Here is an 11,950-nt window from a genome sequence, read left to right as displayed (position 1 = left end):
GATTGTACAGGCATGTGCCACCACGCCCAGCTAATTTTGTATTTTTAGTAGAGACCGGGTTTCTCCATGTTGGTCAGACTGGTTTCGAACTTCAGCTTCAGGTGATCCGCCCACCTCAGGCTCCCAAAGTGCTGGGATTTCAGCCATGAGCCACCGCTCCTGGCCTGTTAGGTTTTTCTTTGTCATCCGTGCCTTTGGTGTCATATCCAAGAAGTCATTGCCAAATCCAGTATCATAAAGCTTTGCCCTAAGTTTTCTTCTGAGAGTTCTTTAGTTTTAGTTCTTACATTATCTTTTGTCCATTTTGGGTTAAATTTTGTATATGGTGTTGGATAAGGGTCCAACTTCATCTTTTTGCATGTGGATGTCTGGTTTTTCCAAGCACTATTTGTTGAGAAGACTGTCCTTTCACTGTCCTTTCCCCATTGCATGGTCGTGGCACCATTGTCAAAAATCATTTTACCATATATGCAAGGGATTATTTCTGGGCTCTTTATTCTATTGGTTTGTATGTCTGACTTACCAATACCACACTATAGGTTTGTAGTAAGTTTTCAAATCAGGAAGTATATGTCCTCCAACTTTGTTCTTTTTTCAATCTTTTGTCTACTCAGGGTCCTTTGAGATTCCATATGAATTTTAGGATGGATTTTTGTATTTCTGCCAAAAAAAAAAAAAAGTTCTTTGGATTTTGATAGGAGAGTTTATTGAATGTATAGATCACATTGGGGTAGCATGGTCATCTTAACAATATTAAGTTTTCCAATCCACGAATGTGGATATCATTGTATTTAATTTATTTCAGCAGTGTTTTGTTGTTCTGAGCGTACAAGTCTTTTGCCTTCTTGGTTAATTCCTAAGTATTTTTAATTCTTTGTGATGCTTTGTAAATTGAATTTTTTAAAAATTTTTCTTTTCAAATTGTTCTTAGTATATAGAAAAGGAACTGATTATTGTGTGTTGACTTGGTGTGCTGCTACTTTGCTGAATTCATTTATTCTGGCAGGGTTTTTGGTGTGGAATATTTAGTGTTTTCTTCATAAAAGATCATAGCATCTGAAAATGGATGTTTCCTTCTTCCCAATTTGGATAACTTTTATTTTTTTCTTGCTTATTTCCTTTAGCTAGAGCTCCTAATACTGTGTTAACTGCAAGTGGCGAAAGTAGGCATTCTTGTGTTGTTCCTCATCTTAAAGAAACAACTTCTAACTACTGAATGTGATGTTTGCTGTAAGATTTTTATATATGAAGTAGTTTTTTATTATATTGAAGTAGTTTTCCACTATTCCTAGTGTTTCCTATCTCTGTTATGGACTATTTTATCATGAAAGTGTATTGAATTTTATAAAATCCTTTTTTGATATCAAGTCAGATGATCATGTGATTTCCCCCCCCCCATTCTGTTAATGTGGTATACTATGATGATTTTTCATAGGTTGAGCCATTTTTGCATTCCAGGAATAAATCCTCCTTAGTCAAAAGGATTAAAATATGCTTTTAATGTGCTGCTGAGATTTTTTTTTTTTTTTTTTCTTATAACTTTAAGTTCTTTGTAGATACTGGATATTAGTCCTTTGTCAGATGGTAGATTGCAAAAATTTATTTCCATTCTGTTGGTTGCCAGTTCACTTTAATGATCATTTCTTTCACTGTGCAGAAGCACTTAAGTTTAATTAAATCCCATTTGTCTATTTTGGCTTTTGTTGCCACTGATTTTGGTGTTTTAGTCATGAAGATCTTGCCTATGCCTATGTCCTGAACGGTATTGCCTAGATTTTCTTCTGGGATTTTTATGGTGTTAGGTCTTATGTTTAAATCTTTAATCAATCTGGAGTTAATTTTTGTGTATGGTATAATGAAGGGATCCAGTTTCAGCTTTCTGCATAAGGCTAGCCAGTTTTCCCAACACCATGGACTAAACAAGGAATCCTTTCCCCATTGCTTGTTTTTGTCAGGTTTGTCAAAGATCAGATGGTTGTAGATGTGTGGTGTTGCTTCTGAGGCCTCTGTTGTGTTCCATTGGTTTATGTCTCTGTTTCGGTAACAGTACCATGCTGTCTTGATTGCTGTAAACTTGTAGTATAGTTTGAAGTCAGATAGCATAATGCCTCCAGCTTTGTTCTTTTTGCTCAGGATTCTTTTGGCTATGCAGGCTCTCTTTTGATTCCATCTGAAGTTTAAGTTTTTTTTTTTTTTTTTTTTTTCTAATTCTGTGAAGAAAGTCAACAGTAGCTTGATGGGGACAGCACTGAATCTACAAATTACTTATGGCAGTATGGACATTTTTACGATATTGATTCTTCCTGACCATGAGATGGAAAAACATCTGTTTTTTCATTTGTTTGTGCCCTCTCTTATTTCCTTGAGCAGTGGTTTGTAATTGTCCTTGAAGAGGTCCTTCACATTCCTTGAGTTGTAGCCGGAGTTATTTTATTCTCTTTGTAGCAATTGTGAATGGGAGTTCACTCATGATTTGGCTCACTCTCTGCTACTGGTGTATAGGAATGCTTGTGATTTTTGCACATTGATTTTGTATCCTGAGACTTTGCTGAAGTTGCTTATCATCTTAAGGACATTTTGGGCTGAGACAATGGGGTGTTCTAAATATACAATCATGTCAGCTGCAAATAGAATTTGACTTCCTCTTTTCCTAATTAAATAGGCTTTATTTCTTTTTCTTGCATGATTGCCCTGGCCAGAAATTCCAATACCATGCTGAATAGGAGTGATAAGAGAGTGCATCCTTGTCTTGTGCCAGTTTTCAAAGGGAATGCTTCCAGTTTTTGCCCATTCAGTATAATATTGGCTGTGGGTTTGTCATAAATAGCCCTTATTACTTGGAGATATGTTCCATGGATTCCTGGTTTATTGAGAATTTTTATCATAAAAGGCTGTTGAATTTTGCCTAAGGCCTTCTCTGCATCTATTGAGATAGTCCTGTGTTTTTTGTCTTTGGTTTTGTTTATGTGCTGTATTACATTTACAGATTTACATATATTGAACTAGCTTTGCATCCCAGGGATCGAGCCTACTTGATTGTGATGGATAAGGTTTTAAGAAACAAGATTTAGATAGAAGTGAAATATTTAACAGATTAATATCTAATTTATTTATTTTTTTAAGTGCATGATTTTTTTCTCCATTGAGTTGCTTTTGAATATTTGTCACATATAAGTTAGGCATTTTTGTGTGGATTTATTTATGAGTTCTCTGTTCTGTTCTCTGGATCAATATGTCTATCACTTCATCTATGTTGCTGGCTTCTTTAGCATCCAGCCTCTGATATATGAGTCAAAAAGAAATTCCAGGAAATTTACAATAATGGTGCTCCTCAAGTCTTAAAGACTGGTGTACGCATAGTTTGCTTCCATCTTTCGTTTTACCTTTCAAAATATCATGTCTGTTTTCTGTGTAAGGTCCAGGGTTTGGGGTTGTACTTAGTGACAGGAATAGAAAAAGGAATATCTATTTAATCTTTTAGAAATAAAAGCCATTTCCATTTTTCTTTTGTAGAAATGTGCATTAATTTAGAAATTTTTAAAGAGAATATGTCATCCTCACAGATAAACAAGACTCTTACATGAAGGGGTGTAAAACTTATCTTTCATTGTTAGTTTACTTTCAAAATTTTAAAAAACATGTATGCACTCAACTCAAAATGAAATTTAGGCTTACTTGACTTTTATGGAGAAAAATATAAATCTAAGGCAAAACTGCAGGTAAATATTAGACTTTTTTTTCATTTAATGGTGCTTCATTTATTTAACTTTGCTTTTGTTTCTGTGCTTTGAATGTGATATCCAATATTTCAATGCTAAGGGCAATTTCAAGTAGTTTTTCTCCTGGTTTCTGTTAGAATTTTTACAGATTCAGATCTTATGCTTACATTTTGTTTCCATTTTGAATTGATTTTTTGCTGATGGTATAAGACCAGAATCTGAATTTAGTCTTTTGCAAATGAATATCCAGACTTTGAAAATTATTTATTGAAAAGGTTATCTTTTTTTCCATTGTGTTTTCTTGGTGCCTTGTTCAAATATTAGTGGACTGCATATGGATAGGCTTATTTCTTGGTTTTCTATAATACTTCAGAGGTCTATGCAGCTGTTTTTATGTGAGGACCATATTGTTATGATTGCTATAACTATGTAAGATCATTTGATATCAGAAAGAAGGATGCCTCCAGCTTTGTTCTTTTCCTTTTCTTTTTTTTTTTAAGCTTGCTTTAGCTATTGAGATCTTTTGTAGTTTCATACAAATTTTGGGATTTTTTTTATTTTTGTGAAAAATGTAATTGGGATTTTGATAGGGATTTTGTGGAATGTATATATAATTTTGGGTGTTACAAACTATGTTTATTATTTTTACTTTATTTTATTTTGAGGCAGAATCTCACTCTTTCACCAGACTGGAGTACAGTGGCACAGTCTCGGCTCACTGCAACCTCCACCTCCCAGGTTCAAGCGATTCTCTTGCCTCTTCCTCCTGAGTAGCTGGTACTACAGGCATATGCCACCAAACCCTGCTAACTTTTGTATTTTTAATAGAGATAGGGTTTCACCACATTGGCCAGGATGATCTGGATCTCTTGACCTCATGATCCACCCACCTCGGCCTCCCAAAGTGCTGGGATTACAGGGTCGTGAGCCAGTGTGTCCAGCCTAAAGATTTTAACAATACTGATTCAGTTAATTCACAAACACGGGATATTTTCTTACTTATTTATGACTTTTCCAATTTCTTTTATTGATGTCTTAAAGTATTCAGTGTATAAATCTTTTATATCCTTGATTAAATTTATTCCCAAATATTTTATTCTTTTTTATGCTATCATAAATGCATTTTATTCTTGATTTCTTTTTCACGTAAATTGTTTTGGTGTTAAGGAATATAACTGATTGTTTATGTTAATCTCTTATAGTGTAACTTTACTGAATTCATTCATTAGTTCTAAGAATTTATTCATTGAGTCTTAAGTGTTTACTACATATAGGAGCATGTCATCTGCAAATGGATAAAAGTTTTACTTCAGGAAAAAAGTAATCAACAAAAGTGAAAAGAGAATGGAATGAAAAAAATATTTTCATACTATATGTTTGATGAAGAGTTAATTTCCATATATATGAGGAACTCATACAACTGAAAAGCAAATCAAAACAAAAGAAAAAAACAAATAACCTAACTAAAAAATAGGCTAAGTGCCTGAATAAACATTTCTTCAAGAAAGATCTAAAAATGGCCAATAGGTTTACAAAAATATTATCAACATCACTAATCATCAGGGAAATGAAAATCCAGAACACAATGAGATGTCATTTCTCACCTATTAGGATGGCTATTGACAAAAAGACAAAAGGTAACAAGAGTTGTTCAGGTTGTGGAGAAAAGGGAGCTCTTGTACACTGTGGAAATCTAAATTGGTATAGCCATTATGGAAAACAGTATAGAAATTTCTCAGAAAATCAAAATAACACTACATAAGAGTCAGCAATCTCTTTTCTGGGTATATACCAAAAGAAATTGAATCAGCGCCTCAGATATATCTATAGTCCCGTATTCATTACAGCATTATTATAACAGACAAGTGCGGTGGCTCACTTCTGTATCCCCAGTACTTTTGGAATCCAAGGAGGGTAGATAACCTGAGGCCAGGAGTTCAAAACCAGCCTAACCAACATGACAAAACTTCGTTTCTACTAAAACTACAAAAATCAGCTGGAGGTGGTGGTGCGTGCCTGTGTTCCCAACTAGCAGGGAGGCTGAGGCAGGAGAATGGCTTGAGCCCAGGAGGCTGACTTTTCAGAGAGCCGAGATTGCACCACTGAACTCCAGCCAGGACGACAGAGACAGGTTCTGTCTCAAAAACAAAACAAAACAAAACAAAAAATTAGACAAAATATGGAATCAACCTAAGTGTCCATGATGGATAAATGGATGAATGAACTTTGGACTTTAGTGTATGTTTGTATATATACACACACACAATCTTTGATGGCAGGCATGAATCTAGAAGACGTTATGTTAAGTGAAATAAACCACACACAGAAAGAAAAAGTGCAAATTTGCATTATATGTAAAATCTGAACAAAGTTCAATACATAAAATGGAAGTAGAAAGGTGGTCAATCAGGAGACGAATGGGGAAGAAATGGGGAGATGTAAGTCATAGCATACAAAACTGCAGTTCTGTTAGGATAAGTCTAAAGATGTAGAGCATAAGGACGATAGTTAATAATATTATATTACGAAAATTTGCTGAAAGTGGAGATTTTTGGTTATCTTAACATAAATTTTTTTTAAAAAGGTAAGAATGTGAGGATAACATAATTTTGTGGTATGTAATCACTTTACTATTATATGTATATCGAAACATTATGTTGTATACCTCAAATACATAAAATAAAAGCTATTGAGTTTTTTTAAAACTCTCATTAAAATTGTATATTATAATATTTATGCCAAGGTTTAACACATATATGTATATAATATTAAATAAGACGTTATCTAAATGTATTATTAATTATTAGGATAAAAACTAATGGACATTCAGTAATTTGAGAGCTATATTGAATTCCACTCAATAAGCTCAGCTTCAGAAATGTAAGCCTTGTTTGCCACAGCCACTGCACCAGGCACTGGCTTTATTAACCTAAATGGGTGTTCTGATAATAGTGTCTAGAGGTAAAACCAAAAATTCTAGAAAGAAAGAAAAGCCATCTAATTAACTTAAAAGTAATGGTAATGCTACACCTTTATTTTCTAATGTAACTACATGCATAACTACAATTGTTTCAATTCCTTCCCTATATGCATATAAAATTTATTCCATATATATATATATATATATATATATATATAATTCTAATGGAATGTCCTGGTAATTTTTTATTTCAATTTTATTGAATCATTTTTAGTATACTGAAGGGAAATTGTCACATATAATCTTAGTTGTAAACTCTATCATTAGAGTCACCTATCAATCAGTTCATCTTTAAAATGGAATCCCAATCCAAGGTATCTTGGTAAATAGCTTTCTGTCATGTGAAAAGAGAAATTAAGTGATTCATTTATGTCTAGAAATTTGGCTGATTTTACTCAGATTGAGCAACTGGAAAGAAAAATATGTCATACGCAGAGATAAAAGCTTATTATTCTGTGCATTTCTTTTCCCCAGAGAACTTGATTGTGTGTAAGAGGCCAGCGTTTCTCTTTGTCTTGCATTCTGTTCTCACACATTATGCCAGCCTGTCTTTTGAATACATCATCTCACTGTGCAGCCAAGTTGTAAGACCATCTGGTGCAGTTATCATTCCAGAAAACTGTGAGATTCTGAGACGCAGTGATCTTCTCAAAACTGCCTGAATGAGACACTCTCACCTAAGTTAATAACTTGACAATTATTAAGTTCATCCAAATGTAGGCCATTATATCTAATATTTGACCTTGAGTTCTGTGCCATGTATGTGTGTGTTTGTCTATGTCTGTGTGTTTATTACAATTAAAAATTTGAATCTTGAGTGCCTTAATCCACACATTTTATATATATAATCCTGGTCTAATCCTTAGGCCCAAATCTTAGGGTCATACTGATTTCCTCTATTTCTTATATATTCTACATTTATTTGTCAGCAGAATCTTTCAGTTCTAATTGGTGTATAAACTATGTCATCACTTAAACATTCTATTTGGTACTTGAGAAAAGAGATCTTACATATCTTTATGTGTGTATATATATTTGTGTGTACGTAAATATATATGTATACACACTAATTGTTAGACTTCATCTGTTACAACATTCTCCTGTAATTCCTCTCTGTAAAGGTTAATTTCTTGCATTGACCAGGTCATTCACATTCCTGCCCCAAATATTGTTGATATATCTACCTAAAATAATTCTTTCCTATACCTTCAAGTCGCATCTCAATGAACATACCAGCAGAGGTGTTTTTACATGACTTGTATAAAAGAGTAATCTCCATTTTCTGCTTTTCTAAAACTGCTTTGCAAAATTCTATTTTGCTCATAGCACTTCACATCCTCTTACATATTATTTACCTAGTTTTATTAAATTTAAGACATCATTAAATATAAGACATACTGTTAGTTTATATGTGCCTAAGAGTGACAAAGAGAGCTCACAGCTAAACTATAATGTATAACTTTGCCATTGCTTACACATTTTATTTTATACTTTAGGGAATATATATATATATATATATATATATACACACACACACACATATACATATATATGTATATACATTTTAAAATTATTAATATTGTGCATATGTTAATAGGAAAATAAACTGTTCAATGTATTCATTAAAATATTCATATTCAGAGGTATATTTTACGGAAATATTTACTGATTTAGCTTCTTTGATGGCCACATATCACACTATTCATGACATAATTTGTGACATTAAATTTGGTTAAATATCCAGAGGTGAGGTTGCTGGATCATGTGGTAATCCAATTTTTATTTTTTTGAATAATCTGCATACTTTTTTCTACAATGGCTGTACCAATTTTTATTTCTGCCAATAGTGTAAAAATGTTTTCTTTTCTCCACATTCTCCTTATTATTTGTTAACTTTTAAAAATAATTACTATCCTACCTGGCATAACGCATCATCACTTCTATCTCTTTTATTAATTATATATGTATATTTATGAATTTATCATTTTTACTTACTAAACTACATGAGAACTAGCTTTTTAAAAAGGCATGGTGGTTAAAAGTATAGTGTTCAGAGCTTGGCTGCTTGGGGTCCAAATCTCAGTCTCCACCATTTGCTAGCTATGTGACATTGACACATCTCCTAAATTCTTAGTGCCTCCATTTCTCATAGCCTTATTGTGAGGATTAAAACAATTAATGCGGCCGGACGCGGTAGCTCACGCCTGTAATCCCAGCACTTTGGGAGGCTGAAGCAGGTGGATCGCGAGGTCTAGAGGTCGAGATCATCCTGGCCAACATGGTGAAACACCATCTCTATTAAAAATACAAAAATTAGCTGGGCGTTTGGCACTCGCCTGTAGTCCCAGCTCCTTGGGAGGCTGAGGCGGAAGAATAGCTTGAACCCAGGAGGTGGAGGTTGCAGTGAGCCGAGACTGCGCCACTGGGCTTCAGACTGGTGACAGAGAAAGACTCCATCTCAATAATAATAATAATAATTATTACTTTTATTATTTTATTAATAATTATTTGATTATTTTTAATTTATTTATGTTAATTTATATTTATTATTTATATTAATTAATTTATATTTAATTATTTTTAAAATAATAATTATTTAATTAATTATTATTATTTTATTAATGATAATAATAATTATTATTATTTATCCAAGAAGATAACTTATAACAATGCCTGGCACATATTGAGGGGTCATAAGTGCTGTTTATTATTACTGTACTCTGTCTCTGCAACCAGAATATGTGAGACAATTGATTATAAGAATCTGATATTACTTACCTTTACATCCCAAGCTGGGTGCCATGTCATCCATCACTCAGTATTTGCTGCAAGAATAAGGGACTATGTTTGTACCCCATGCATCTCACAAGCCTTCTATTCTGATTCTAGATTAGGCTTTTCTCCTGTCTCCTAATTTCCATAAGATTATTTGCCAGTGAAAAATGAATGTGCTATCCAATTAGATCTTGCTTTTCATATTTTACTGTACCGTCAATGTTCTGAATGCTTAATTTCCAAAGAATTTTGAGTCCTTGCTTTACATTAGTCCTCAGTGAGGCACAGGGAAGAGATATGGACATGAATGAGACACCAACACCCCTTCTACAAGTAATTTCGTGTATAATAATGAAAGTGTCTTCTATTCTTGTGTTAGGTTTTAAGGATACAAAAAAATTTTTTTCTTTGACCATTTTAATCAGCTATAAGCACCTCCAAGATGAGAGGTGACCTTCTGATTTGCCCTATTAAATATTTTCTTCGAGTTCGTGTCCTTTTTAGGGACATGGATGAACCTGGAAACCATCATTCTCAGCAAACTGACACGAGCAGAAAATCAAACACCGCATGTTCTCACTCATAGGCGGGTGTTGAAAAATGAGAATACGTGGACACAGGGAGGGGACTACTACACACTGGGGTCTGCTGAGGGGAAATAGGGGAGGGACAGTGGGGGGTGGGGAGTTGGGGAGAGATATCATGGGGAGAAATGCCAGATATAGGTGAAGGGGAGGAAGGCAGCAAATCACACTGCCACCTGTGTACCTATGCAACAATCTTGCATAGTCTTCACATGTACCCCAAAACCTAAAATGCAATAAAAATAAATAAATAAATAAATATTTTCTTCATTAATATGGACATTACTCAATCTCAGGTCAATTGGGAATATGGTCATCATTAGACTTATACATTGTATAAAGATCAGATGTCCATGACGATGTCCAGCATCAAGATTTCTACATTTTTATGATTTTTGAATGGTCGCTATGTACCCAGGATTATCTTTGGCATACTATATTTTATTTAATTATATGATCTTATGAGGTCAATATATCTTGCCCATTTTATAGAAGAGGAAACAAGGTTTCAAAGAAACGTTACCTGCCAGACTCACAAGTAAAATCTGTTGTTACCATCCAAGAAGGGAATACTGATCTTACCTGTTAGTTCTCTTTAAGAATTTAGGAAGTATTTTAACTAAAGTACTAAGAGGAATTGAAAGCCTTTCAGGAGTGAAAAATTGTATGCCTAAGGAATGTTCCATTATAATGTTGAATATATGTGGTTCAAGTATTCAGGTATCTTGTTCAATGTCCTTAGAATGGTGTTCAAAAATCAGATCAAATTTTAATTGTTTGTTGAATATTGAATGCAAACTTAGATTATCCAAGATAACGAGAAACTCTATTTCTTTGTTTGCAAAGGTTAGACTTCCCCTTTTCTCATGTAATATACTACGGGTTAAATTGAATACCCTCAAAATTCACATGTTGGAATCATAATTCCCAGAACCTCAGAATGTGCCTTTATTAAAAGACAGGGTATTTGTAGAGGCAATCACTTAAAATTAGATTATTAGATTAGGCCTTAATTCAATATGATTGGAGTCCTTATAAGAAGAGAAAATTTAAAGACAGACATGTGAATGCCATGTGAAGACAATGTGAACAGACACAAGACGATGGTCATCTATAAGCTTAAAAGAGAGGCCTGGAATAGATCCTATTCTCAAGCCTTCAGAAGGAACCAACCTTATCAACATCCTGATTTTGGACTTCTAGCCTCCAGAACTGTGAAAGAATAATTTATTTTGTTTACTTCATCCAGTCTGTGGTACAGCAACCTTAGAAAATTAATGTAGATCCTAAATCCTACTGTCACCGCTATTGAAATATATTTGGTATCTTGCCACTTCTAACCTCCCTTCCTCTCTCACACTGGTCCAAATCATCATAATCTCTTAACAAAATTATTCAACTGTCTCCTAACTTATCACTTACTGTCTACCCTTATATTTTTATTTTCACAAAGTAATCATATTGTTCCTTTGAATGCATATCGGATTTCTGTTACTCCTCAAAACTTGTAAAGCCTTCTCATACCTACTATAATAAAAATTAAAGTCTTTATTATGGCCTATAAGGCCGTCAAAAATGGCATCTTCTACTATGTTTCTGACCTAATCATCTTTCGTTCTTCATGTCCTCAACCATCCCTGGGCCCTGGGGTCATGTCCTCAACCATCCCTCAGGCACTGGCCTCCTGGTTCTTCTTTGAATGGGCTAGTTATGTATTTGTGTCTGCCTCTGGCTTTATATTTATTGGTTTCTCTCCCTGGAATGCTCTTTTCGGAGATGCCAGAATAGCTCTTTTCCTAACTTCCTTCAAGTACCTGTTCAAATATTTTATCAGTTGAGTCTCTCAGTCAAATCTCTCTTGATTATACTCTAGAAAATGGCCTCTCATCATT

Source organism: Cebus imitator, unplaced genomic scaffold (assembly GCF_001604975.1).
Source record: "Cebus imitator isolate Cc_AM_T3 unplaced genomic scaffold, Cebus_imitator-1.0 Scaffold133, whole genome shotgun sequence".
NCBI lineage: Eukaryota > Metazoa > Chordata > Mammalia > Primates > Cebidae > Cebus > Cebus imitator.
This window is presented reverse-complemented; position numbering follows the sequence as displayed.